General features: G+C 47.6%; 1 long non-coding RNA gene across 2 annotated transcripts; it reads left to right on the top strand.

Annotated features, from left to right (window-relative positions):
• The first annotated feature begins 64 nt into the window (after window positions 1–64).
• Window positions 65–27522, top strand: LOC148052130 (uncharacterized). Of its 2 annotated transcripts, none has more exons than XR_015698978.1 (3): window positions 65–235; window positions 844–995; window positions 3137–7038. It is a non-coding gene; the product is annotated as an uncharacterized LOC148052130 (long non-coding RNA). The 2 variants fall into 2 exon arrangements; XR_015698979.1 differs by lacking the exon at window positions 65–235 and adding an exon at window positions 26665–27522 and having other exon boundaries at window positions 821–995; window positions 3137–3302.
• Window positions 27523–27992: the final 470 nt, after the last annotated feature.

Below are 27992 nucleotides of genomic sequence, written 5' to 3'. Positions count from 1 at the left end.
CAGCCTGGCGGTGCCCAGCGCCCGTCCCGGGGCCCGCTCCTCGGCCAAGGAACGGAACGGCGGGCGCTCCCGGGCCCCGCAGCGCCCGGCCCCCTTGCAGCCCCGCTTGTCACCCCGCTGGCGTCCCTCGCTCACGCTGAGCGTCCCCGAACCGTATTTCCGTGCTGAAGTTTAAGATTTGGGGCTGGGGAGGAGAGTTTAAGCTTCTGTTGTGGCGTCTTTTCTTTTCGTGGCTGTAAGTATTTCCAGATGGGGATTTAGACACCAGACGTAACAATATTTCCATATTTGGTATAGCAGTAGCCTGCATTTTTCACATTTTTCTGCTCTGTTATCCAACCACAAAGCATTCTTGACAGCTTCAGATGTTGTTAAATATAGCCTTAACTTCTGTTCCCAGGGCAGGAAATTCTTTGGAATTCCTGTTTTTCACGCAATCTGTCTATCATGATTTAGGAGAACTGCGCTGGAGGAGCCAACTGGCGTTATACTGCAGTTTGCTCCTTTATTGAAAAAAGCCCAGCAGTTGAGTCTGCTACCCAACGGCGTTACAATAAGTCCTCATTCCAGGGATTTTTCTTTGCAAATGAGATTATTGTTCCTAACACAAGTTTGGGGTTTTGGGTGGTTTTTTTTTTTTTTTGGTCGCCTTCAAGGCTGGAAGGTGGAAGAGCAGATTCAGAGAGGCGAAACTTTGCAAAAAAAAAAACCTCCAAAGCCCACGAAAAGCGGAGGGGGGGAGAGACAGTGGAGAGGGAGGGGATGCGAAGAGGAGGGGGATGTGATTAACCTGTCTGCATAGCATCTCCATACAGTAAGTGTCTGTCTGCCCCGCTGGTGAAGGATGGGCATTTAGGGAGGGGAGGCAGGAGCAACCCGGCTGCTCGGAGGAGCGAAGCCCAGACGTCTCGCCGCCCGCCCGGTGCCACAGCCGAAGGGGTCGCAGAAAGGAGCGTTTCACGAGGGACCGAGTGGGGACTGTGCACATGGTGCGGGTAAGTGCTGCTGCCCCTGCCCAGGGGCCGGGGGACGTGTGTGCGGGAGGGCGGGCGCCTCTGTCTTGTGTTGTTTTGTATTTTAATACCAGCAGGAATAATAATAAGGCAGCCTTGTTGGACCTTGCCGGAGCCACAGAAAAGGGGGTTTGTTGTTGTCTTGGGAGCGCTGCTCCTGGACGTGGCTTCGGCCGGAGGAGCGCGGCAGGGGGACGCGGGCCGCCGGGCAGGCGGCACAAGGAGGGGTGCGCACAATGGGGACCCTGTCTGTGGCCAAGCCGGCCGGCGGCAGCAGCCTGAAACCTCATGGAGGACTTCCCAAAAACATATACACCGTTTTGTTTCACTTCTCCAGCATCCCATCTTTCCCTGAGGGGCTCCAGCCCCAGGGGATGGAGCGAGGCTGATGGTGACAGCCCGGTGTTGCTGGCCCTCCCGCAGCACTGGCACCCCGGGAGGGGGCCGGGAGCTGTGGGATGGGGATGCTGTGACCCCATCACAGGGAGCACTGGGATGGGTGTCCCTGTCGGAGGGACACCGGTGCCACTCCCGGCCTCCTCCTCCTCCTCTTCCTCCTCCAGGGATGTTCCCGTGGCGGTGGCCCTGCCCGGCAGAAGGGCTCAGGTCCCTAGCACTGCCATCCCTTCTCCCACCAGTGGCCAGGCCCGTGCCCAGGCCAGGCCTGATGGAGGGTTCCTGTTGTGGGTTTTTTCTCACCACAATATATTCTCTTCGTGTTTTTCTTTTCCCTCAGGTAAATTAGATCCATGTTTTACTTTGTGGTGAGTTTGTGGTTCGGGAAAGGTGATGGGATGAAAGCTCTGGGCCCTCTTTGCCCAGAACTTGCTCTACAGAAGGCAGCACTGGGTTTCATCACCCATACGCCTCAAAATTTGACCAGAAAGGACAATAGCTGAAAGGGAGATTCAGTCTTTAGCTACATGCAGCTATCTCCCGAGACTGCCAGTATATACCGTTTAGTGCCATTTCTGATGACAGAAGTGATTTTATGTGTCCATTAAGAATTGGACAGAGACCACCGGTGAACTTTGATGGTTGCCAGTAATGGTAGTAATGACTTTCCATCCCTACTGATTTGGCTGAGACCCAGCCGGTGACGAGGAGGAGCAAGGCTCGGTCCCGTTTCCAGACTCCAAGCTATCCAGTACGCCAGGCTTCCCTTGGTTTTGTAGGTGTATGGTTTTTTTCTGTGGTACTTCAGTTTTAAAACTCTTAACAGTGGTTTTTAGATGGAGAATCTGACTGGTACGTTTTTTTCCCAGGATGACTCTTGACACAGCAGCATTGTGATCAGGAGGAACAAGTTTGTGATTCCACACACACCTTGATTAATGAAAATTTCGAAAATTTTCCAAAAATTTTGAAAAAGCAGAAGGAGCTAGCTCACCGATGCGTGCTTAAATTGGCCATTTTTGCTTTTCAGGGATTTATGCAAACACTTGTTTATTTAATTACATCTAATTTAAGGACATGCACCACGCATTTTGCTTTGATCTATGACTTTCACAACATTCAGCAAATGCCACAGGAAAAGTTAATGAATAGCGCCTTTTCTCACTTGGTTTCGTGTCTTACCGCACATTCACACAGCTTTGATGGGAAACTGTAACTGAACCTACATTTGCTCAAAAAAAAAGGTCACTTTGAAAGCTTTGAAGCACCTTTTAACAAACCTGTCCTGAATTTCAAGTAGTTGACAACACTTGAGATGGGTTGAGTTTCTCTGGAGGTCAGGTTAGACTGTGGCTCTTTCATAGGCTTTCCCTGTGCACGTTTCCCTGTCAGAAGCTGTAACCCAGCATTTACCTTCCAGGCTGTGCCTACATCTCCTGGATGTACGTCAGGAAACAGGAAAACGTGTGGAATATCTTCCTTTTTAGATTTTGTTCAGTGTAACGTACTGTTCCAGACCTTTCTTGCCCTAAGTGAACTGGGAAATACTCCCTGCTTCACGTCATGAAGAGTATTTTACTGGCTCCTCACTTTTTATGCCGTAGGCAATCGCTGTTCGTCAGGTAAAGTCTGCTGGGAGCTTGGCTAATGCAAAGCAGGAATTTGAAACAGTTGGCTTACGCAGCAGGTATTACAGATTTACTGAGTATATCCCGTCATTTTCACAGGCCTGTGTCTCTCCAGGGAAAGGACTTTCCAGCGAAACAAATCAAGAAAAAAATAACTGAATGGTTTATCTTCCCTCCGCCCAGCGTCAGTTTTTCGGGACCACCGAGCAGCGTGAAATGCTGCGTAGGACCGAGGCTCCTCTGGGTGCTGGTGCTCCCACTGGCAGTAAGTATCCAGCACCAAACCGGAGCACACCGGAGGTTTACAGCCATGTGAATTCTGGGGAAAGATCTTACTAAACCCAGCGTCCAGCCCTTTTTTGTACTGTGTTTAATTTCCTCCTTCTCATTCTCTTTCTCCTCTGCCCATCCTTTGCTGCGCATTTCTTCTGTCTCTCCTCCTCTTTCTTCTCCCTTTCCCTGGTCCAGTCTTTTCCCCCGTGGTCTTTCCTCATCTAATGTTTACCTACCTTGGGCTGGGCCTCTCCCGCAGCCCCTGCCAGGCCGCCGGTTCCTGCTGCACTAAATCAGTCCTCCCGGAGTCAATGGCTCCTCTCAGTCACTCACAGGAGGTGCAAATCCAGTGGGGCAAATTAAGCATAGCGACGCGCAGGCAGAGCGGCTGAGTAGCCAGAAGGCTTCAGCAGCTAAAATTCAAGTGGGTTCAGATATTTTTCTTGCTTTGATTTGCTCAGAGTTTATGCTGAATTCTTTGAGTATGGCATTTCCTATTTGTTTTCTTCCTCTTCCCTACTACCCTCCTTTTAGCCGTACTCATGCCTGACACTTTTTATACAGTGCGTGCCTTGCCTGTGGTTTCTAATATTTGGGGGGTTTTTGCTTTGCAGTATTTGTGCACTGAGAGGCACTTGGCTTTGTAGCTGTGCTGCATTTTCCTCTGGCTGCCGTCAAGGTGTTGCAGAGGTTCCTGTTGTGCGAAGGCGGAAGGGGGACTTGTGAGCCTCCTCGCTCTGCAGGGAAACGGAGAAGGAAAATTTTCAGCAGTATTCAGCTGTGCTCATTGCCGCTTCAGCGTGTGAACTGCACTGCTATACAGATAGACCTTCCACAGACAGAAGGGATGTAGCAGCATAACAGAGGCAAGAAGCATCCCTGCTGGCGGTCAGCGTGTTCCTGTTGAGCCGCTGACCGGCAGTACGTACTGCACGGCTTTCTCACCCCAAGCTGGATGCAGAAACGCAAAGCAGTTACAGCCAGCTCCTGCTTAGCTCCTCCTGCTCCGTCAGAGACTCAAAATACCTTTGTCACTGGCATTAACTTTATTTTAGTACCAGCCACTGCTGTTTCTACAGTGAGACAGGTGGATTACTTAATATATATTCACCTGCTCTCATGCATGTGTACCTCAAGACTACGCTACATTCAGAAGATGCAGTTTGCATCAGGCACATCCCTATAGCTGAAGTTTGCAATGAAAAGACTATTGTAGGCTTTGGCTCTCCGTGCCACAAAAAAAAAAATAAAAAAAAAAAAATCAGGTGGTCCTAGCTAGCACTTGGCTGCGCACAGAGTTCTTAGTCACGTCTATTGTTTTCATCCCATGCAGTGATGCAGCTTGCAAGTGATAGCAATGTAGCCTGAAATCTCTTTATATAGTCTAGAAAAAAAAAATTTCACAGCTGTGTCTCCTGAGTTTCGTGAAGGAGGCTGAGGCATCAGGCGCATACACAGCTTCTTTCTCAGTGTCAGCTGAGATGAAGGTCCTGGCCAGGGATCCCACCCCAGAGAGTTAATCATCCCAAATGACCTCAGTAGAAACTTCTTCTTAACTTTAAACTTTGGTCCTCAGAGTGCAGCATTTCCCAGTGGAGCGATGCATGTGAACTGATGTCTCTTAAGATGAAATGAGCAAGCTCAAAAGAAAATTGCTCATGATCACAAGGAGTTACTGGAGCTAGCTGAACCTGATTGCAATCAATCATGTTGTGCCCGAGAAATCCTTGATCAAAGCACACTTCCAGGCTGTGGTCCGTAATGGTTGTCAGCTGCTGTCTGCTTCAGTCTACAGCTTAACTGCATCTTGGAGACAACTGCCTCCTGCTTTTATCTGTGTTGCGGGACTGCATGCCCCAGAATACGTTCTCTTCAGTATGTTCAGGTTTGCTTGGGTTTGGGTTTTTTTCTACATTTGAAATATATGGCAAACTCTTCTTTCCCCAAAGGTGTTTTGTTTCATTATAGTTAGTAATCACAGCTACATTTCCTTAAGGTTAGTCTGTGTCAAAGCTAGGGGAACCCTCTGCCTTCCTTCTGATGCTTTCCCTCCCTCTCTGCTGTTCATGACGTGATGGAAGTTTCTTGTTGTTGATACCTGGACATTCAAAGGCCTTGTCTAGCCTTTGGTTTTAAGAATGCTTTTATGTAGCTATTTTCTTGAAAAAAAAATAGTATCGATTAATATATTTTTGTCTTTGCATGCAAATAGAAGGGGAGGCCTGACCTGGCGGGATGCTGAACGTGCTCCGCCACACAGTGAATTCTGTCACTTACTGTGCTCTCCAGGCTAGCTGCTGGAAATGTCACAGGATTAATTTTAGAATCCCCTGAGGTGCCTGTTGGCTTTGTCCAGAATCATTACTCATTCTGTGCTACGTACACGAGCTTATTAAAACACGGTGAGACCTTAGTTGTGTTTGCTGCGTTACTGTTTATTTCCATTCTGTTCCATCTGGGCTCCTACCCTTTGCCTACCACTATGTTATGTGAGCACCTTGCAGTGGCAGCTAGCTGTGTTCCTCTGCTGCGCATGCTTATTTTATGGCACACGCGAGCTAACTGGTGCAAGGAAGCCAGCCACGACCTCCTCCAGGGCTACTCTGCTGCTGGAGATCAGTTACTTGTGCTGTTCTCTGGCTTGTGCCCCTTGCTTCTAGTCTGTGATAGTGTAGTGAAAAAGTCAATAACAGACAAATAAGTAGACACGATGTCATCCTTGCAGATAGGGAGGACTTGCAGGCAGCCAATAGATCCTGTATGCGCTTTAAGAATGTTTGTGGAGACGGAGTTACGATCCAAGAATGTGCAAATAGCTGCCCATCCCAGTCTTACGTGCCTGCGATTAGGGAGAAGTGCTAAACCATCCCTAGACTTGATTAGCATCCAAATCTGAAAGATGTGTCTTGTGCTGTAGAGCTGGTGGGGGTGATTTTTCTAGGGGAGCGAAGAAGCAGCTATGTGAACGGAATCTCTTCCTCACCTTCTCTCTGCTGGGGGCTAAAACACAACTGGAGGGAGCCAGCTGGCGAGAGCTGGTGGGCTGCTCTGCGAAAGGGTCCTCGCGTGGGCTCCGGCCAGCGGCCGGGAGCGAGGAGCCCGGTGGCTTGCGCAGCCCGGCGGGGAGAAGGACATCTCTGAGTCAGCCAGGAAGCCCGGCTGCTGCCCGCTGCTTTCCCAGGCACCGAGGTCCTCAGGAAGTAAAAGGTCAGCAGGGGCTATCAGCGGACTACTTTGGTGCGGAGACTTTTTTACGACGGCTCTAACGTATCTTTTCCTGTTGTTGTGCAGAAACTATGACTCCTAGTGTCAGTGCTGAGATGAAAGCAGGAGCTCTTTTGCATGGAGCAAGCATTAAAAGCTAGCTGTTATGTTAATCGTAAAAGAAAATCAGTGCTGGCTGGTGGCTATTTACTTTCAGAGAAGTTTGCTTTTGTGTTGTTATTCTTTTAACTCTTTGCACTCATCTGTATCCTTTTATACACAGCCAACTACATATCTGTTGCTGTCTTCTCTTACTGCCTAACCTGCGGTCAGCTTCTGAAACCCCCCCCCAACCTCAACTTTTAGACTTACGGGATAATTTGGGATCAGAGCAGACAAATGGGAGATAGGATGGGTCTTTCAGGTGAGCAGCATGTGGTAACACGATAATGTTTGTAACCAGTTGTGAGAGGAGAGCCTCTGGTTTCAAGGAGTGGGCTTTTTCAGGATGTACCCATACGATGTTTAACAGTGCCATGTCAAAATAAAAATCATTGATTAAAAGTGCGCCTTACTTGTGCTGCTAAAAACACTTCTAGATTATACATGCTGAAAACAGTAAATATTTAAGGTACAGGTTTACTTTTCCTGGTTAATAGAGAGCTCAGTGGGCCTGACAGAGCCGCTAGACAGATGTGTTTATAGCGAGCTCCCCGGGCGGGTACAATGCTGCAGTGTTTGGCCTGCGAGCACCGCAGGGGCACGCTTAAAAAAATAAGTGTTCCATTTACATTGGGGGAAAAAATCCTGAGAATGTTTCTATTAATATTAGCTGGTGTAAAACCCCAAATTCTACATTTCAGGCCTTACATATTTCAAAAATAGAGGACTAGATGGTGGTTGGTGAGGATGTGGGGTGAGAAACGTTTCCTCACTTACGTAGCAGTGAAAGGGACCGTCAAGGTGACAGTTCTTCTTGTGGGAGCAGAAGGTTGTTGCTGAAATGCCCCTGACGAAGTTCAGGTGTGAAATGAAGAGTTTAGGAGTGAGCAGAGCGGGGAGGCGTGGGTGGGTGGGGGGCACAGGCCAGCGCGCGGTGCCTGTGGTTTTCTATGGACCGGGCGCTGGGACTCAGGACCACGGCTGAGAGCCTGGACATTACCAGCGGGCACGTTCCTAAAAGGTGAGAGGGACCAGATGCTGCAGGGAAAGCAAAACGCGCAGAGCCCTCCCCGCGCAGTAGGATGCACGCACCTCCCACACCTGCGAGATGCTGTGGGGGACGGTGCGAAATCCACTTCCACATTCAGGGGCATTTTTTTTACACGTTATCTTTGATCTTGGCTGAGGTCTTATCTGAGCGCTAGCTTCTGATCTCAATTATACTGATGTTAAAGATGATTTATCTGGTCAAAATTAATGACTTTAATTAATTAGCACACGTTAATTAACTGAAACAACTGACATTTGAGTGTCTGGAGAGCTCCCATGGAACAGGTGGCCGCATCTGCCTCTCTCTGACTTCCTCAGAAGTTGTCCTCAGCTGAGAAGTTTATTTCGATAATCTGATTAAACAGCTGGCAGCTTTTTAACTCTTGAAGAAAAAAGATTAAGTTTTAAAAAAGGATTCTCGGGCTGACTGACTTCTCAGGAAACTTTTCTGTTGAAGAAAAGTAGAGTGAGGAAGTAGAGGTCTGTATTAGGGCTGGCTAAGCACTCTATCGTTAAATATAGATATAGATAGATAGATATAAATGTAATAGTTGTCTCAGTGTGTGAATAAAGCTAGGAGTCCTGGCGAGGTTGTTCTCCTTTCCCACCAGCTTCATCTGCAGAGGGACATCTTTCCCCAGCTGCGGGTGACCTGCCATCCTGGTGACCCAAGGGGATGGGGCCATCCCATGGGTACGTGCTCAGCGCAGGACAGCATTGTCCTGGGAAAAGCAGCTCAGCACCTCTCCTTACTGGGGCCTTCCAGCGCAGGGGGATGGGCTGACTTTCCCCTCGAGCCCTGGCTGCAGCTTCCTTGCCTGCAAGGACTACTTTGCCCTTGTTCCTCCTACTGTCTGGGGAGCTAAACGGTTTTCATCCAGAGAAGGACAGATTAGGGGCTACTAAGGCATGGTGAAGGATTGTTTTAGCTGAATTCTGCTTATCTGTGGGAAGGGAGGTGTTTGCCTGGCAGCTTGGCCACAACCTGCTCCTGGAATTGCCTGGCCATAGACCACCCTGGTGCATCTGGGAGCATCACGAAACAAGGGGTCCGGGAGAAGGAGGATGCTATAGTGAGCAACAGCACTAGGGGCCATTGCACATCCAGAAGGAGAAGTGGCAGAATAATGCACCTCTTTCTTTGCAAGCTGAATTACAGGCCATGTTTCAATATGGCCCGCTCGCACCTCTTTACTGTGCGTTAGTTGTGAGCACCGATTCAAGCAAACCCAGCCATCTTAGACCCAAACTGAGATTCATTGATTCCAGCGGCAGCGCTGGCCTGAGGCGCCCTGCTCTGCCGTGGCTGCTCCCCGGTGCCCCGTTCCCCTGCATTTATGACCGCCTTTTTGCTGTTAGAGTGGCACACGGGTCTGCAGTAAAACAAAGACCCCAGCCCGGGTCTCCCAGGGGTAGCAAACCAACACATTAACCCACTGTGCGACCTGGCAAGGGCTTGTGACGCTCTCTGGATTTTATGGCAGGATACCCTTGCCTGAGTATTGCGCATTTAGGAGGCTACACAGTTGATGCACAGTCAGCTCCTGGAGGGCAGCTGGCACGATGACAGTAGGCTGAAAAAATGAATGAATTGTCAGCTTCAGTCTGGATGTCACCATCATTTTAATGCTAATGGACTCTTTTCCTCAGCCAGCCTCCTGTCTGAATGGGGAGCACAGAAACATCCCAATGTTTACGGGATTTTAACTAGATTAGTTACAAACCTATAAAGCAAAGAAAGAGACAGTTCATCCACTATTGGGGAGGGGAGTGTTAAAAATGCCACCTCAGATAAAATATTATGGGAGTTGAGTAACTGTAAATAAGAACCTTGCCTATGAAATAGCTTCTTATGTGAGCTTGGGATGAGGGCCAAGAGAATGTCTAGGGCTTGGGGAAATTTATTAGCCCAGATCAACAGGATTTCTGGGACTTGGGAGATGGGGTGGCAAAGAATTTGCCTGTTGGAGTCTGCGCTTCCTCCATTCATGCCTGCAGCGGGAGTTTCACTTATAAAACTTTCAAGATGGTTCATTTGCATTTTTTGAATTTTCTTGGTTCTCATTAGCAGCTGCAGTTCTGCCCTGGGACTTGGGAGAGCTGGGTTCAAACTCTGGGTTTCCACAGCCTGCCAGTGTGGTCTTGGACAAGTCATTCATCTCCCCATGCTTCAATGCCCCTCTGTAGAGAGGAGATAAACATTATTTCCTGGCTCACAGGGATGTCAGGAGGGTGAGCTGAAGACTGGGAGGCATTCAGATACCTGAAGTATGAGTGAGGGTACTATGCGTGGTTACGAATGACAGGAGCACACACGGAGCAGCTACAATCCACAAGTTGACCCCTTGCAGGGGGAGGAATGGCATTTGGGGGGGGAAATGGGTCTTCCCTTTGATCCCAGTCATTTTAGTCACTGCTGTAATTCTCCCTACCCAGGCACCTTTATTTTATACCCTTGCCAGTGCAAGCTCACTGTCCTGATAGGGTTATTGGTGTCCCGATGATATTAGGGTCATCTTGGCTCTGCATTCCCTTAAAAAAGGAGCACGTGCATGTCAATAGCACGCAACCTGGGAACCTGCCGCCTTTTGTCTGCCCGGCTTTTCATCTCTCTTGTTCCCATTCGCACCCTTCTGTGGTTCCTCATGCTATTCCTTACCTGTATTCAGCTTTCTGTCCAGTTTCTTCTGCGTGTGTCTCCCCTTCTGCAATCGCTTTGGTATTTCTGCCTCCACCTCCATCCACGGACACATTTTGTCCGTGTTTTATTTTTCTTATCTTGTTTTTGGAACCCATCTTAGCCTCTCCTATGTGTTTCCCTTTTCCTCCCTCTAGTTCCAAGAGCTTTTCAGTAAACAGCATCCCTCTGCTATTCTGACTCATTGCCCACTGACAGTGGAAAGATTTCATCATGAAAGTGATGCAGAGATCTCCCCGTTTAGAGCGCGGGGTAGGTTAGGATGACCTTGCTCCGCCCGTCCAGCGGAGCCACAGGGTCTGATTCCTCAGCCGATGTTTATTTGCCAGTTTATCTCACGTTCAGTTGCTCTTCGTTCCCACACCAGTGTAAGCACCCGTGTGTGCCGGGGGGATGCTGTATCATGCCCTGTATCATCCCGCTCCTGTACGATGGCCGAGAGTACCTCGGCGGCTGTTGGTAATGTACTTAGCCGAAGTGTGGGAAAACTCTCAGACTTGAACTTCGCTTTGTATTTTCATGCCATATGAAACTCGTTGAATGTTTGTCCTTCCCTTCACGTGGCTGCTGCCTGCTCTTGTATTGCATTGACATATGTGAAATCTATTTGGTCCCTGTTTTAATATGCTTCTTACAGTATGAATACAAAAGCAGACAGTGCTTCTGAAGAGAAATAAATGTAATTGTGGTGGTGGTTGTTGTTATAAATAGTGCAAAGGATTTAGAAGCTATTTAGCTTTTCGGGCAGGAATCACAAGCGTTCTGTGTAATATAATCTTACGGCTCTCGTATTTAGCTATAGAAGTCTTCCCAGTTGTGGTTGGCCCAGTTCACTCATTACCGTTTGGCTTCAGTGCAGGGTGAGGATGCTCCGTTCTTCACGGGAATGAGGCTTAGCCTCCAAAAATGTGGTGTGCTAGATCATATGCCCGACCTGTACCTGCATATAGCGCCGTTATTCACGCAAATCAGGTATTTGCATGTGCAATTGGCCCATTTGCATAAAGAACCATGGTATTTCCACACACACATTTTTGAGGTTGGTTCCTAAAATCAGTGTTGCATTTTTCCTCTGCTGGAGTGAAATGCAAATATTTATTTATTGACAGAGCTGGAGCTGATCGTTTTCCCTGTCCAGCTCTGAACTGTCTGTTCCGTCAGATGAAAACAAGTAGTATTCTCATTTCTTTTTAAAATGCGTTTGCTCATAACTGGCTTAAAAACAATTAGTGCCTGCTCTCTGCCAGCCCCAGTAGAGTGCTGTATATATTTGTGTGTGTCTGTGTGTGTATATGTGTATGTATATGTATATCAAAAGGGGCTGAACGCCCAGAAATTCTCTTGGCAGCCCTGCTGTCTGGTTAGAAAAGGAAGTGAGCTACAAAATTTGAACATTCAGTTCTGAGACTTGAAAGCTTTCTGGATTTTATTACTGACTCAACAGGGTTTTCATTATGTATGTGGCCAAGAGGAGAGGTTTACGCAAGAGGAACATATTGTAGTTGAATATGTTTGTAATTTTACACATTGTTAAATAATTGAGATAACTAGATGTCTCCTAAATGGACAAAATAAATTAAGTGTTAGCAGCAGTGTCACTGTGGCACAGACAAGTCAATACAAAAGAGTGGCCGCCCCGCATCCGAAAGCTGATTTCCAGTGCAGAGGGGTCCTGATTCAGATGATGAGTGACATTTTGCTGTTGATGTGAATGGAAGCCATCTTCCCCTCAGCATATCTGGAAGCCTCTTGCTGCCTGTCAGTCTCTTCTCTTCTACTCCAGATGATAGCATCCTCAGCTTTTTTTTTTTTTTTTCTTTTTAGTAACTCAGTGCTATTTAACCAGCAGTTTGAGGCTACATTTCTGCTCTCATTTTCATGTTAGTTTTAGGAAGGAAAATATTTTGAGAAGCAGATTATCATGCAAAGAGAGAAGGTGTGGGATGCATGGACTAAGCTGTAAATACAGACCGAGGCTGTGTCCCGCTATCCCGCTCGCCTCCTGCAGCAGGGGATGTGCTGTGGGATCACACCCTGCGGCCGGTCAGCTCTGCCGCAAACCAGCTTGACAGCAAACTGAATTCCAGTCCCACAGGCAACATGCTCCCAGCTAATTTTGCACTTGTTCATGTGATGGGTATTTATGCTTCATTGTCTTAAAAAGGTATTTATTTTTAAACCTCTGTGGTCTCTGGTGCCGCACAGTCTTAGTGCATGTGTTCTCGTGAAACTACTGTCAGCGGGAAATGCTATCTATACGTGCCTTTGCATTTTACATGTGGGAAGCCAAGGCACAGGGAAAATATAAGATCACTGGATAATTCAGGCTGGAATTCAGAACCCAGTCTGAACCTCTCTCGGTCCCGTTTATGCCCAGCGTCTCTCCTGTGTGCGCCACTGTGAGCAGCCTGGCTCTGCCTTCCGGATAACCACCCCAAAGGTGCTGGGGGCTGCTCTTGGGCCCCCCGGAGTCTTCCCTTCTCCAGGGCAACCAAGCCCCCTTCCCTCAGCCCAGCAGGCTGGTGGCCATCTTCGCTGCCGGCTCGTGCCCGGTGTGCTCGTGGGAAGCCTGCGCCGTCATGGCTCTTCACCCCTCTTCCCCACAGCCACCGAGTGTGGGAGGCAGAATCGTCGGTTTCCTTCGGCGGCACCGCGATGGTGTGCTTGAAGCTGCATCGTGGCTGCGTCGATGTCCTGCCGCTGCCTTCGTTTTCAGTCTGTTTTAAAAATTATATAGCTTTAGGGCATATGACACCTCCAACGTTGTACATCAAGTTGGGTAGCCTCTCATTTTTGACTTCGATTTGTTCCATTCGTTCTGTCGTGTATCTCCATGGAGAACCATCTACTCTTACTGTTCTTGCAAAAGATATATGGGGTGTTTATCGCAGGACCAGCCGATCTGTGGCATGGAACTACACGCAGGTCAGCAAAGTTCAAAGGTGTTCCCTTGCCAGTGCTACATAATTAGTCTCATTGAGGCTAAACACATGCAAAATAGATCTACTTTTAATGTGTGAAACGCAACGTGTTCCTGCTCGGCTGTGTGTACCAAACAGAGGAGTTTACCAGCTTTTTTTCCCCTCTGTTGCTGTGCTGGGTGACCTGTGGCAGGGCTGTGCTGCGGTCAGGACGCTCACTGATCCTACGCCCGTGGCAGGAGGTGGGAGAGCTGCTGGGCTTGCCGGGGACGGAGCGGGGGGCCCGGGAAGGTGACTCTGGTGATGCCCAAGAAGGTAACTGGGAGCCCCGGTCACGGCTCCCTCCCTCCCTCGCTGTCCTCGGCTCCCGGAGGTGCGTGGTACATGCCCAGTGCCTCCTGGCCTTGAGAAAGTCTTCATTTGTGGCTGCTAGACTCAAGACTGTGGGCTGCTCCTGCTTTATAGTCTAATGTTTTTGTAACGTTGTTATGCTGGCTTTCCTATTAAATGCATTTTTTTAGTCACTTTTGCCTGCTAGTTCGCCCTCTATTTTTGAGTCCGTTGGATCAGTCTCAGCAAACCGGTGGTGTTTCCGAGAGGTTAAGCCGGAGGCAGAGCCCAGGAAGGCGAGCAGCCGGGGGGAAGAGGGATACCCTGCCGATGCCCGGGGAGAGCCGGCGGCCTGAGCACAGCTCCCATCAGAGGCTGGAGGAAGAATCCACGGTGGGGAGGCAGAGGGAGAGGCTGTGAACGCCCTGACCACAGAAAGTGCCTCCTTGGCGCTCGTATGGTTTTCAGACACCGGAAAGTCCAACCGCAAGACACAAATCCATAGGAAATGAGGTCTCATTAGTTCCACTGCCCACAACTCGCTCATGGCTCCACCAGTGCTTCCAAGCGTTCGGTTTGGTCAAAGGGCTGCTGGAAACTGGGCAGATGTCTTCCCTGAGTCACCCTGCCTTTCCACCTCCCCAAGGTCAAGGTGCTTCGCAGGCCAGCGCGCTGCTAGGGGAGGTGATGTCCAGCTGTCCATCATCATACAGGCTTCCAACCTGCGTCTGGTGTGCTGGCGCATTGAAATCCATCTGGATCTTCTTCGTGTTTTTGCCAGAGATTTTACTAACCAGAAAAACGTGGCGTTATGAGAAGGCTATACCAGCTTGTTATTCACATCCTCTCCTTGGTGAGAAAGAGCCAGAGAGCATGTTTTGAACGTAGCCCATGGTCAGATGGTGTGGGGAGTGCTGGAAGCCTGGGACGGTCTGGCAGAAAAATAATTTCCCCTTTTAAAAGCACTGAATGGTCCTTGTTCCTCCACACTCCAGCTGGTTAGCTTGGCCGTGCAGCCCAGGCACAGAGACGTGGCCGGATCCACTCCCGATGCCTCCCAGCACCCCTGGGCTTTGCCGCTGCGGGCGAGGGACAGGCTCTGCCTTGCCTTTGGCTGCCAGAGAAGAGGGGCCGGGGGCCCGAAGGGACGTCCTTTCCTTGTCCCTTGCTGGCAGCTTTGCAGCTTATTCGCGGTGCAAAGAAATTGTGGGGGGTGTTAACGTTTCGGAGGGAGGGTGTGCGTTTGCACCGGGGGCAGAGGCAGCAGGGCTGGGCAGGGGAGAGGGTCGGTGGTGCTGCCCAGTGTTGGTGCTGTCTCTTGGGGTTGGGCTCCTGTCGGGGGGTTTGCCGCTGCTCCATCTCGCTGTCCCGAGGGGAGCGATGGGAGGTGGTAATGCAGCACCTGGGAGAGGTTGTGCGGCACAACGCACGGTTTAAAAGAAAAACATAGCCTTTCAAGAGCATCACTAGGGAAAAATTACCTGAATGCATGTCCAGCTGCTGTTCAGTACATGCTAACGGCAGCTCAGATTTTGTGGAGCCGAAAGGACTGCCAAGCCTTTTTCCTCCTGCCTGCGTAACGCTGCACCTCCACCTCCCATCTTCCCCCCCACCAGAAACGCAACAGCCGTGTGACACAGAGTTTTCCAAATGTGATACATTTCTCTAAAATTGCTTTCAAATGTTCCTACCAAGAAACTGCACTACTCATTTTGGCCGTGGCCCTGCACAGCCGGCGGCGGTGTGGGTGAGCGTGGTGAGGCTGTGGGTACAGCCCTGGCTCAGCCGGTGGGGAGCTGCCGGCCACCATAAACACAGCATCCCCCAAAAGGCGGGTTATTGCTGGGGAGGTGCCATCGATGCCCTTCCCAGTGTTGCCTGAGCCATCCTCTCCAGCCGGCCACCTCGCTGCTGGCTTGAGTGCTGTGGACAGCTAAAACGGGCAGCCGGCAGCTCGGTGGCCAGCTGCAGCCTGGAAACGTCACATCTGGAAAGGGCATTTAAACTGCTCCTGGGGATGAACCCGTGCGCATCCCAGGGCTGAGCCAGCACACCTCTGCTTGCAGGAGGGGTCCCCACGGTCCCTGAGGATGGGGTGGTTTTCGAGGCAGGCGAGCAAAGATGACTCGAGTCAATCCACAGAGCTCGGAGGAATTAGGGTGAAATGCCAATGGCATCCTTCGAAGCTCCTGCCCCATGTCCTTTCCTCCTGCCTCTGCAAATAGGCTCCTTCTTAAATGGGAGAGGAAAGCAGCACTTCGATATCACATCTAATCCATTAAAAACAAAGTGACGAAGGAGAGGCGTACCTTCTCTGAGCCCACCTGTCAGTGTTTGCACTTTTACTATCATATTTTCCAACATCTTCCCAGTGTTTTTCTCTCCTCTGTTGCCGTACACAGAAGCAGAGGAAACTTGCGTGTGCAGAGGAAAAAGTGAACCAGGCTTTCTCAGATGTTCTAATAAACAGCCTGAAAAAGCTTTATGCATTGATCCCATGCCACTTTAGTCATCAGAGTTCTTATTTACAACTGTAGCTTGCTTGAAAAAAAAAAAAAAAGGCAAAATACTGTAGACCTTCTGTAAGTACAGATTACCTGACTGCCTGAAGAAAAAATCTCCAAAGAAAAGTGTAAGTAAGATCAAAAGAATATTAAAAAAATCCCAAAACCCAAGAATATTGTCTTTTGGAGAAGAAGGTACCATTTAAAAACGCTAAGTGAGTGTAACAGCCCTAGCACCCTCTGCATGTCACCCGGCCTCGTTCCATGATGCTCATAAATATTTGAACCCTTTGGTGCAGTAATCCTTTACAGCAAAGCTGTTAGCCTAGAAAGGCTGCAGCCATCTGAAACCCCATGGGATAGTCTGATAGTCCACATATAGGGATTTTAGGAGTTGGGTTTTTTTAATTATTATTATTTTTTGCAAGTGGGGATGAGCGGAGGGGGACAAGAGGGATGCGCAGAAGGCTGCGGTGCCAGCGGGGCATTTGTTGTGTAGCTGCCTGTCCTTGGCAGGCTCTCGCAGGGCGCTTCTGCTGCCCTCGCGAACCGCACGTGGAATTTATTCTTTACTTCCACTGTTCAAAGGCAAAAATTAAAACAGCTTCACTGGAGAGGACTGAGGAGATGGGTTCCGATAGCCACAACAACGGCGTAGCAAGGGAGGGTTAAGCAGCCCCGGAGTGATTTGGAGCAATGCTAAGACTGCTCTAAATTATTCAAGCTATTAACAAATTGTAGGAGTTGCCATCCTGGAGTGCGCTGGGGTCCAGCCAAAACCTTCTCGTGTCCAGTGAGTTGGTGGCAGGTTCCCTGCCCGGCGGTGGTACAGGAACCCGGCGCAGCAGAGCATCGCTGTGGCGTGGGCCAGGGCCGTCTGCCTTGGCTGCATCGGCTTGCCCTGAAACTCCCTGGTGGGGAGGGTGACACGGATAATTTTGGAACAGTTTTGCTCCAGTTGGAGAAAACAAAAAGGTCAGAAGCCAAATGGCAAGGGAAATGTAGCATCTCTCCAAAAAAAAAAAAAAAAAAAAAAAGGAAAAAACAAAGGTAAGAAGGTGAGGCGATTACAGCATGTTTGTAGTCGGCTGTCACACTGAAAAGATCCAGCGTGAGGCTCTGAGTTCATCTAGAGTACAGAGGAGCAGAGTTATATGCAAGTGTTTTATCTCATTAGGAAAATCAGCATCTAATCTGTGTGGGAAATTGTAAGCTTTGTTTGCACAGGAGTCCTGCTTTTTAAAATTTATTTGTTTGTTTGCCATCATACACACTGTGTTCGTTAAGTAAAAGTATTTAAGTCAAAGAAAATATGACGCAGAAGATTCAGGGTGCCATTTGATAAACAATGGGCTGCAAGTTGTCAAAAAAAAAAAAAAAAGAGGCAAGTCTGGCACATGCTGAATCCATTCCTTTCTGTGCAGGAAGAAAAATAACAATTTATTTCCCATACAGCCGAACTCTTTCACAATCTGCATTGCTCAAAGCTCGAGTAATGGCCATCAGCAGCAGGGACGTTTGTCTGTCGGGATGCTCTTTGCAGGCAAAGGTGAGTCAAGTGGGGCGCTGCCAAGCTGCCGGTGACCCTGCGGCTGAGACAGTGGGCTAGCAGCAATATTGTCTGCACCTTGATACAGGGTTAATTAGTTTTCCCTGCCAAATAGCAGTGGGCAGCATCTGAAACACATTGAATGCTTTTCTGTTTGGGCCAGGTCATCTACTTAGGGTGCTGGTTTGGCTGAAGGTTGCTTATGTGCCTCAGATGCCTAAAATGAGTTGTTTTACAGCTGACTCAAGATGGTGATACAAACAGTGCAAAGTTTGGATCTCATCTTTCTGGCTCGTGTTGGCTGACAAGTTAATCTTAAAATAGCAATTATTGAATGGGGAAAATCCCACAGATGTAGACAAGTGAATTACAAAAGTAGCCACCCTCACTGGTAAGAGTCCCAAAGTCATTTCTGAACCGTGCCGTGGCTAAGGGCCGTGGACATGTACCTGTTATCAACAAAAGGAGCAGAAGGCTGGCAGGAATTCCCCTTTAATCTGCCTGGCATCACTAAATACCTGCAGGTCAGCAGAAGATGTATTTATAGTTGTAACCACATGAAGCGAGAAAGCCTACGCTTGCCCTGTATTTTTCCATGAAAGAGGTGAAGTAATTCAGGGTTTGTGAATAGATCACTGTTCCTGGACCTTCTTTTTTGACCCTGATTCCCTTTATATAACAGTCTTCTGTTCCTGCTGTGGATATGTTTTTTTTTTGCCGGGAAAGTTATTTTTGGAATGATGGTTTATAGTTGATGTTAAAGCATGCAATAAGGCTTTTATATATATTCTGTGTGCTCACACTTATTTCATGTGATTGCAACCAAAATTCATCCCATTTGCTTTCAATTTTCTTTCCGTGTTTACACCTGCTTTTGCTTCCTTCCCATTATTAAGTTTTCCAAACACATTGTTGGACATCAAGGATTCAATTCAAAGTCCAGGGCTGCAATAATATCCATTCTGTTCCTGCGAAAGTACTGACGTCTTAGTAAGTTAATTGTCACATTATGTCATCTACTTAGGCTTTTCTTCTGAGGGGGGAAGTCAGTGAGCTATTTTAACATATTTATATGCACTCAGAAGGACAAGGTAATGAATGAATGTATATTTAGGACCTACTCTGCTTCCCCTTAAACCCAAGAGGGGAGGGGTAGAGAGGGGAAAGAGAATTCTTTCTGCTCAGTTTGTGGAAACCTAAATCTGGCCTTCCTACAATTAAAGACCAGCAATCCCAGTCTTAAAATATTTATGTACTGAAACAGCTGAAATTTTACCAGACAGTGACTTCATAGCATGAGACCACATCATTATTACGTAAGAGTACTCTGGCTATCTTCATTCTGAGATACTTTCAAAGCGCAAGAATGAAAATAGATTCTGGCAGAAGGACGGAGACTGGAAACTTTTGCTGGGAGGGTGCTGTTGAATAGAGGCATGTTTTCTTTGCATCATTTCTCTACTTCTTGAAAAAAAATCTAATAAGGCTAATTTTGCTGAGGGAACAAGTACAAAGTCTTCTTGCAAAGGTTCTTCTTTTTTACCGTAAATGATACTCAGACTGGGATGCTTGCCAGTATTATTATACTCCTAAAATCTTGTTTAGGCATACAATCAGGTTGGCCTTGCCTTTTGGAAGTATTGAGCGTGTAGGTTTCGCAAATTCAATATGGGTGTCGTGGTTTAACCCCAGACAGCAACTAAGAACCACACAGCCGCTCGCTCGCTCCCCCCACCCCGGTGGGATGGGGGAGGGAATTGGAAGGGTGAAAGTCAGAAAACTCGCGGGCTGAGATAAGAACAGTTTAATAATTGAAGTAAAATGAAATAGAATAGTAGTAATAGTAATAATAATAATATAATGATAATACAATAATAATGTACAAAGCAAGTGATACACTATACAATTGGCTCACCACCCGCCCACCGATGCCCATCACATCCCTGAGCAGCAATCGCTGCCCCCCGGCCAGCTCCCCCCAGTTTATATACTGGGCATGACATCATATGGTATGGAATAGCCCTTTGGCCAGTCTGGGTCAGCTGTCCTGGCTGTGCCCCCTCCCAGCTTCTTGTGCACTGGGCTGAGCATGGGAAGCTGAAAAATCCTTGACTGGTGTAAGCGCTACTTAGCAACAACTAAAACATCAGTGTGTTATCAACATTATTCTCATCCTAAATCCAAAACACAGCACTATACCAGCTTCTGGGAAGAAAAATCAACGCTATCCCAGCCAAAACCAGGACAATGGGCTTCAGAAGCCTTAAAAATCTTTAGAAGTCAACTTCTGCTGAAATGCCTTAAGGCTTGAGCCTGGAAATGAAATGCATGGAAGGCTCCACCTTGCTTCTAGTCAGAGGAATGCCTCTTTTGGACAAAATCAGGTTCGGTAACCCACATTTGAAAAAGCCCTAGAAGCTTATGGTGTCGGTGACTCGTCCTGTGGGTGAATAGTGCTGGGGCTTGTATTGGTTTTCTTTAAGGGATATTTTTACCCTTGTTTTGTTTCCCAATTCAAGAGCTTTTTTGTGAATGAGATAATCTGTTATTTTCAAAACTACAACTAGGTACTTTTTAGACTGTTGATTTGATGCCATTTTTGGTACCCGTTATGTCTTTCCTGTAACTCATTCCCAGATCCGAACAGATACTCTCCAACATGTGGTAAAGTAATTTTGTCTCTGAAGTGTATATAGATCATTACAGACTGCATCCCAGAGCAGGTGTCCATGGATGGGGATGACCATTTTCCATCTGTTTGTTTTATTCCCTGGCTTATTTGTCACTATTAAATGATTACTGCAGTGACAGAACTCCCCAAGTATGCATTACTGAATTTCTATTTCAGCTGGAAAGCAAGATGATAGCCCTTTGGCATGCACGCAGCCAAGGGAAGACAAATATGAACAAAGTGGGGCTTTCAGTTCCTGTATCTTTGCAAGATCGTTTTTTTAAAATAACCTTGTAAGGCTTAGTAATGAGCCTCTGCCCACGCAGGCTCAGCTGCAAAGCCATCGAGGTCGGAGGCAAAACCAAGTGGAAAGCGGGGTGGACGAGGGGCGGCCGGGAGAGCTCCGCAGGTGACGGCGTACCCAGGGATGGGGCAGGGGGACAGGCGCAGGCTGCGCCTCCCGTGCTGCCGAGGTCCCCTCCCACCAGCGTGCCACACTGTGAGGAGCAGCTAGCTCCGTGCCCACGCTGGGGAAAGGCAGGGATTGCGAAGCCCATTCAAAGTCCAGGTGAAAGCAGTGAGCACAAGCTCAGTTAAGTTCAGCTCAACATGTTTATTAAGCTAGACTGATCAGGCAAAATTGTATTACCAAGCACTACTTCTTTCTTGGCTACCGGTACTGAGTTAATAGCATAAGCTTAACTTATAAAGTCTATTTTTATTCCATTGCTCAGTTCCATTTAACTACAAATATTCCACAGTCTTAAATAAATCCCATCAGAAACTGAAGTGCTGCTATGAAAACATGGCGTTATTAGGGGCACACCCTGATCCCTTGTCCCTAAAAGCATTTGGTGCTCCCCAAGCGTAGGTAAGAAAGAAGCAAGTTACCAAAACATTTATCAGATTTCAAGAGTAAGCTTTCGATTGACACATCCCTGAAATGAGGGGGCCACAGGTTACAACAAGTCTAGGCATGCCACCGGCCTGGCTGGCAAAGCGATCCCCAGAAGCCATGGGTCAGTGCAGCATTAGGGCCAGAAGATCAAAAATCACAGGGGCTGGAACCAGGCTGCTCTTATTTTTAGGGTCCTGACTCAGCGCAGCCTGGAACGATACCGGCTGGGAGGTTTCCCACTGACAGCTGCTGGCTCCCGGTGGGAGAGCGGGCTGCTCCCCGCAGGCAGGGGCTGCCCTCCCGGGGCCGTGGCTGCGGCTTGTTCGGAGACAGGAGCAAAGCAGCTGAGAGGAGCATGAACTCTCCTGCATCCTGGTGCACCTCTGGTGCCCGGGGTGATGGTGCTGGTGCTGCAGAGGGGTGGGAACTGTTGGCCTCTGACACCCGTCTACAGCTCCCTGGGGTATTTCTACTTTCCAGCAGTGTATTTTTCATAAGTCTGAGATTTTAAGAAATTGCAGCATAAAGGTTGATTTCTGTGCAGCCGCCTTCTTTGTGACCCCCTTCCGTGCTCCGATGAGTGTGACAGCTGATGGGGGATCCCCCGAGGTGGGTGCACGGGGCGGCAGGAGGGCTCTGGACCCCGGGGGCCGGCGTCCGGAGCAGCCATCTCACGCTGGTGGCCGGCGTGCACCTCTGCCAGGAGAGTGGGGAAATGAAGGAGCTGTGTGCCCTGGCACGCTGTGCGTTCGAAACGAACGGCACCAGGGGAACATTCACTGGGAAAGGTGTTTGCACAAAACATCTAGAAGTCTTTCAGGCATTTTTTGAGGTGGGGACAGGAAGGTATTGGGGAAAAAACTGTGGGTTGGAAATGTATTTCCAACTATTTTTAAAGTAAACAAATTCCTTTTGAAGTTGTGGGCTTGTTGCATAAATTGTGCATTTGACAGAGTAAGTGGTGGGATGTTATGGTAATTACTAATGTCCCCTGAATATTTGGTTAACCGCTGTATATAATCCCACATGCAGTAGCCTTTCCAGGGAGAATTTAGATCTACCCTTTGGGCTGGATTAACTGTTACTCTCTTGTTTCAGCAACTTTTCAATTATTTGATTCCAGCACAAGGAGTTTTCCATTTGGGGGGGAAAAAAAAAGATGTCCTTTTGACATCTGACTTTTGAAAACAAGTTCCATCCTGTACCTGGGTGTGCTGAGCTGTGAGGTGACTGCCTGGGCACCGGGCAGGAGGGGTGGGCAGGCTGTCCCAGCTAAAGACCCTGGCTCTGCTGCAGAAAGGGATTTGACTTCTTTCCTCCCTAGACCCAGACACACAGAAAAATGCATTAGTGCAACGCTGAACTCTGCGTTTCAGGTCAGATTCTTGCAGAGATAGTAACGCTTGGGAAGGTACCCACCCCTAACCTGCTTCTCCTGCTGGCATCCGAAACATACCCACCCTGTCCCCGCAGTTTTTCTTCTGCCTGTTACTTTGTCCTCACCTTCCTTCTCAGTTCTTCCTAGGAAAGTCTCCCTTGGTTCTCACCCTGGAGCCTGCACGCACTGGGCTGCCTAGGCTCGAGGTAGAAAGGTGATCCGCTGCCCCTAAGCTCAGTTTTTCTCTGCAGGGAATGACATATCCTTGGGCTATCACCCGTGCTTTGCAAGTGAAAAAAAAAAACCTGCTTGAAGATACAAGCATATGTGCTCAGGTGATTCCCGAAATCAGAGTTTTTCTTTGGTATGTTAAAGTACAGACACACCTATGCTTTCAGAAGAGCTTCTCGTTTGGGTCAGATTGCCTAGATTGGGTCTCTAAATGGTATCGGTACCTCTCTGCTTGGCTTTACAGCATGCTTTTATAAATTTTATTTGTATCTAGTTGTTGTTATCCATTTTCAGCTAATTTTTTTCTGGTTGGGATGCCTGTCTTGTTCGTCATTCCTGAGGCAATACAAATCTTATAGTGCTCCAGCCAGAGGTACCCGGTGGTGTGGCTTGCGTGGACGCTGCGCACTCTTCCCGCACTGCCTCGCTCACTTTCCTGCCGCTGGTACTTCTTCCCCCATTTTCCATCTTCGTGACAGTTTGGTAAATGCACTCAGGCATCACCAGCACAGCTCCTCACTGCTGCTGTGATACCAGAGGAGAAAACGGGCTCCGTAATTGCTATCTTTGATACCTTCTGTTTTTCAAGACATTAACTGCAAATAAAATAAGACATTACAGCCACTTACCAACAGAAACCTATATAAGCAAGTTAAAATAAGATCTTAGCTCACTGGAGTACAATTTGAAGCTTAGGCAAATGTCAGCTGTAAGCCTTTCTACTCTCCTGTATAAAACAAGTCTGGGTCTAGTATCCAAAAATTATTTTAAATACATATTTCACTAGGGATAGGCCTTTTAATAACCTGCAGAGGTTACAAGAGCAAGCTTTAACAAGGTCTCAAATGAAACCATGACAATAGCTCTGGTGCCTTTTCAGATGGAGAAACAGGGTAGCAGTATGGTGTGAGGCATTTCAGTATTTAAATATCTGCAGTAGAAACCCAGTAGCACAAATATTTAAAAATATGTACAGTTTCTTGTTTCATTTTCTGTCTTCACATGCTCACTTGAAGGCTTCCAGCTTTGGCTTTTTCAGTTGGTCCAAGAGTCAGTCAGCTGAAATGATACATGCTGCTAATCATGCTCTGCAGAATTAACTGGGCATAGGAATAGTGTCGTTCCTAATCAGCGCGAGTAAGCATTTATCAAGTACTAGAAACAAATATTGCCAAATTCATTCATTTTCATACTATTTGGAAACAGAAATGGCCTTCCCTTTGGTAAATTGGCAGTGCCCAGAAATTTGCTAGGCGCCTTAAGGAAAATTCCCGTATTAGAGACGGCACAAGTTTCCTGGCCAGAGAACTTAATCCAAATTTAAGCAAGACCAAGAGCTGAGTGTTTCCAACAGAAGTGGGGATGAAGAGTGGGGGTCAGAGCCACAGACAGCAGTTTTGGGGTCTGGTCACCAGCTGCGGATGGGGATTGTGGTGGCCACCATCTGACCAGGGCAGCTGGGAGAAATGTTTTGTCCTTCTTCAGCCTTCCCAGCCGTGCGGGGACCTGTTCCATCCCCCCAGCCAGCTCCTGCAGCAGCCCGGCCTGCAAGCGCCTGGGAGAAGGGTTGAGTTTTATCGCAGTGTGACATAACTTCTTGAGAAGCTAATGCAAATAACCGGGCACTACTTTGTTTGCATTGTGAGGAGGCTGGCGAGAGTGAGTTTGAGGAGGGATTTAAAAGAAAAGACGTGGTAAGCTGAGCAGAATTAGCAAAACATTTCCTTATGGAGAGGTGGTGCAGAAGAAAGAGAAGAAAACAACAGTCTGGGTGAGCCTTAAAGGAGCACCAGGGATGTGTATATAGGAGATGGTATTAGAGTCTGATGAGAGCAGGGCTGGATTTTCAAAGGTGGAGCAAGGAGTAGATCTGCAGATGGCAAAAACATTTATACTGAGGCCAGAGGGACCTAGGGCGGCTCCCACCAGCTTTGGGCCTGCTCTGAGAAGCCCAAGCCTGTTGAAGGAACATGAGGAGCTATAGTTTTGAGGGATCCAAGCGCTGGGTGACTTCAAAAGCAACATTATAAGCCGGCACGGTGGGGTGGCCGAGTGCCAGGGTGGCAGAAGGAACGCTGCACTGCAGTCACGACCAGGTCAGCCCAGACTTCTCACTAGAGTGGTAGAGAAAGAAATATTGGAGCCTAGAGAGATTTTGGGAGGACAGAAGGGGTAAGGAAATGGAGGAGTCGAAAGTTATCCAACTCCGAGTGCTTGAGTGGAAGGAGAGGTGGTGAGGCCACTGGCACGAATGGGTTAGGAGGAATGTGAGGATTCAGTCCATCATACATGAGTGCTCTGCACAGCTCAGCATTGCCTACCTGCTCTCACTCCTGCCATCTCCTGGAAACCCTCCAGGACACTGACATCTCCGTGACAACTGGCACGAAGCTGCGTCCTTGCTGGCGCTGGCCAGGGAGGGACGAGGCACTGGGGATGTGGGCAGCTGGCCAGAGCACGGCGCAAGGGGCTGGGGACAGCTGCTTCCCGCTACCGCTCGCGTGAGCTTGCTGGACTTCGGTTTCTGTCTGTCAACCTATAGTCTTTCATCAGCTCCAAACCCAGTCATAAATTTAAAAATATATTATGACTCTCATACGGAAGCAACCCTATACCACTCTTTTTACATATTTCTCACTTATTTTCATAAAAATAACAAGTTTACAGTGAATGCTGGGGTTCAGGCACGTGTAAGGGAATTGGTCTCATCTAAACGGATGCACACAAAACCCAGCTGTGAAGGTGCTACATCATTTAGAGTAGACATCCACTCTATTTAATAGGAAGCAATCCCATGCACACCCAGACACCATGCTCACAGCTCTTTGTCAGAGTACGCTGGATGCTCAAAAGTTATGATTACTCAACAGAAAATAATGCAACAATTTCTAAGCAGCTCTTGATTCGGGGTTGGGTGAAGGAAGCTCATTTACATTTAAATACCCTTAAGCCCCTGAAAGAGTTTGAATTTTTCATTATGTTTGGAAAATAGCTTGTGCTTCTTTTCTATGTCTCAAATGTTATTCTCTTATTTACAACTGGCCCTTGTCATTTCACTGCAAGGCTTCTCATTCCTGAGCTGATCCTTTGCATGTCGCTGCTTCTTTCCTAAGCTGGCCTCCTGTTTCAGTCTACATATTCTCGTATTCAGTTGTGTCAGGCATTTCTGTAAACTCCTTCACCGAGTTGCTGAAAAGCATCCCAAATTTTCCTAGACCTTTCCAAGACCTTCTTATCTCCATCACTTTTTCCTGTTTTGGTACTGCTTGTTGTAGACTGCAGAGCGGTAGTTTATGGGTGGAGTGTTTATTATGGTGGGTCATTTGTGATACCTTACTTAAAACTGATGTTTGGGTTTGCCAGGATGATTCTGTGTTAACAGGTTTTTATTATGAAAAGCATAGCTGACCTTTAAAGTCCAAAGGCCATATTTATGAATGACTCAGCCTGCTCTCGGTGTGGCTGAAGATTACAGTATGCAAACAAAAGCCAAAGCATACTTCTCCCATGTAACTTTTTGAGAAAGCAGTATTTGCCTCTGGCATTCACCGAGGGAGCTTTCCCTTTGTGTGCAAGAGGAAAATGGGGCAGGCCACAATAAAAGGCATTGTTGGCCCCAGCACGCAAAGAATGACGATCCAAGAACCGAAATAATAGAAAAGTGTCGGGAGGGAATTTAGTTCACAAACATGTCAGGATAGCTTCAGGCTTACTCGAGTTTTGATTCAAGCTTCTCATTCTTCTTAAATTCTTTCCAGGCCAAAATGGATTAAATAGTCGCTAATCTTCAATCATCCAGCGTTTCCCTGGGATCACTGTTTGAGGATGGCCTCACCACGCCACCGTTTCAGCCTCCAGTTCCTTAATGCCAGTAAACCTCGGGGAATCGCAGAGTATATATTCTTGTGCTATGATTAGGATCTGCCTCTTCAAATTCCATCGTTAAGGTCTGCAGGAGGAGCCTTCTTGCTTTGTGTCCTGGAGAGCGTCTGTCATGATAGTCAGCGAGTATGACCCAGTATTGCACCTGACAAGTACATAACAGGTTATAAGCTATCAGTTTTATGGAGCTGGTTTCCAGACCAGAATATTGCCTGACGCCTGTGCTTACAAATCACTGCAAACAGGAGAAGAAAAATGGTCTTGCTGTGACATACCTAGACAGATACTGCTAGCCCTAGACTTTAAAAAAAGAAAAAAAACAAAAGCATTAAAAACTGTGTCTTTTCTTCTCTTGCTAGTCCTATTGGGATGTTGTCCAAGTGAACTGAAAACAAATCAAGAATAATAATAAAACATTCCCACATAGATAATATTCATTTTTTTCCTAAAACTCTTTTTTTTTTTTTTTAAATAAAGTCTCTTAAAAAGTTCAGAACATTTTTTTTTGCCCCTCTTCCTCCTTATTCCTACTGAAAACCCTCCCAGAGCTAATGTCAGGCAAGAATTTGCAGTAGCAGCTAAACGTAAAATCTATGTAATTTATGTCCTGTGACCCTATCAAATATAATTACAAACCATGTTCCCAGTGCTGCAAATTACACAGCACTTCACCAGTGTGGAAGATGGCACTTTGCCTATTGTGATAGATGATCCCACACCTAGAACTGACTGGCAGCTTTTATAAAATAGCGAGGCATGCCTTTTGTGCCTGGCTGGTGAAGGACAGATGGTCTTTTTCTCCTTCAAGGAGAATTCCCATCAGGCTTTATTTGCAATAGTTTTTGTGCATATGAATTATTTGTATTAAAAGAGAATGAAAATGGCATTTTTTGGTGAACTGTAATGCATCGAGATGAAGTGAAATTTTTAACTATTTCTTGCATCAGCAATAGTACTGGCTGTTCAATATTTTCTTCTTTCTCTGCTAATGGAGATCATTTTCATTAGCTCTAAGGCACCCTTGTGCTTCTCTGGCAGTGTGAATTCATTTATACCTGCCTTTAAGGCCTCTCTGCCCTTCCAGAGCAGTACAGCAGAGGATGAGGATAAATGAGAATCAAAGTGCTATTAAAGGGACCAAAAAAAGCATAACACAAGTAAATACTCTTTGATGTTCATAATACTTGTTTTAACCTTCTTCCTC

The sequence above is a fragment of the Nipponia nippon genome, unplaced genomic scaffold (genome assembly GCF_047370975.1).
Source record: "Nipponia nippon isolate SJK-2023a ecotype South Korea unplaced genomic scaffold, ASM4737097v1 scaffold_5, whole genome shotgun sequence".
NCBI classification, from domain to species: Eukaryota; Metazoa; Chordata; class Aves; order Pelecaniformes; family Threskiornithidae; genus Nipponia; species Nipponia nippon.
The sequence above is the reverse complement of the archived record's forward strand: the minus strand, read 5'-3'. Positions and strand labels throughout refer to the sequence as shown.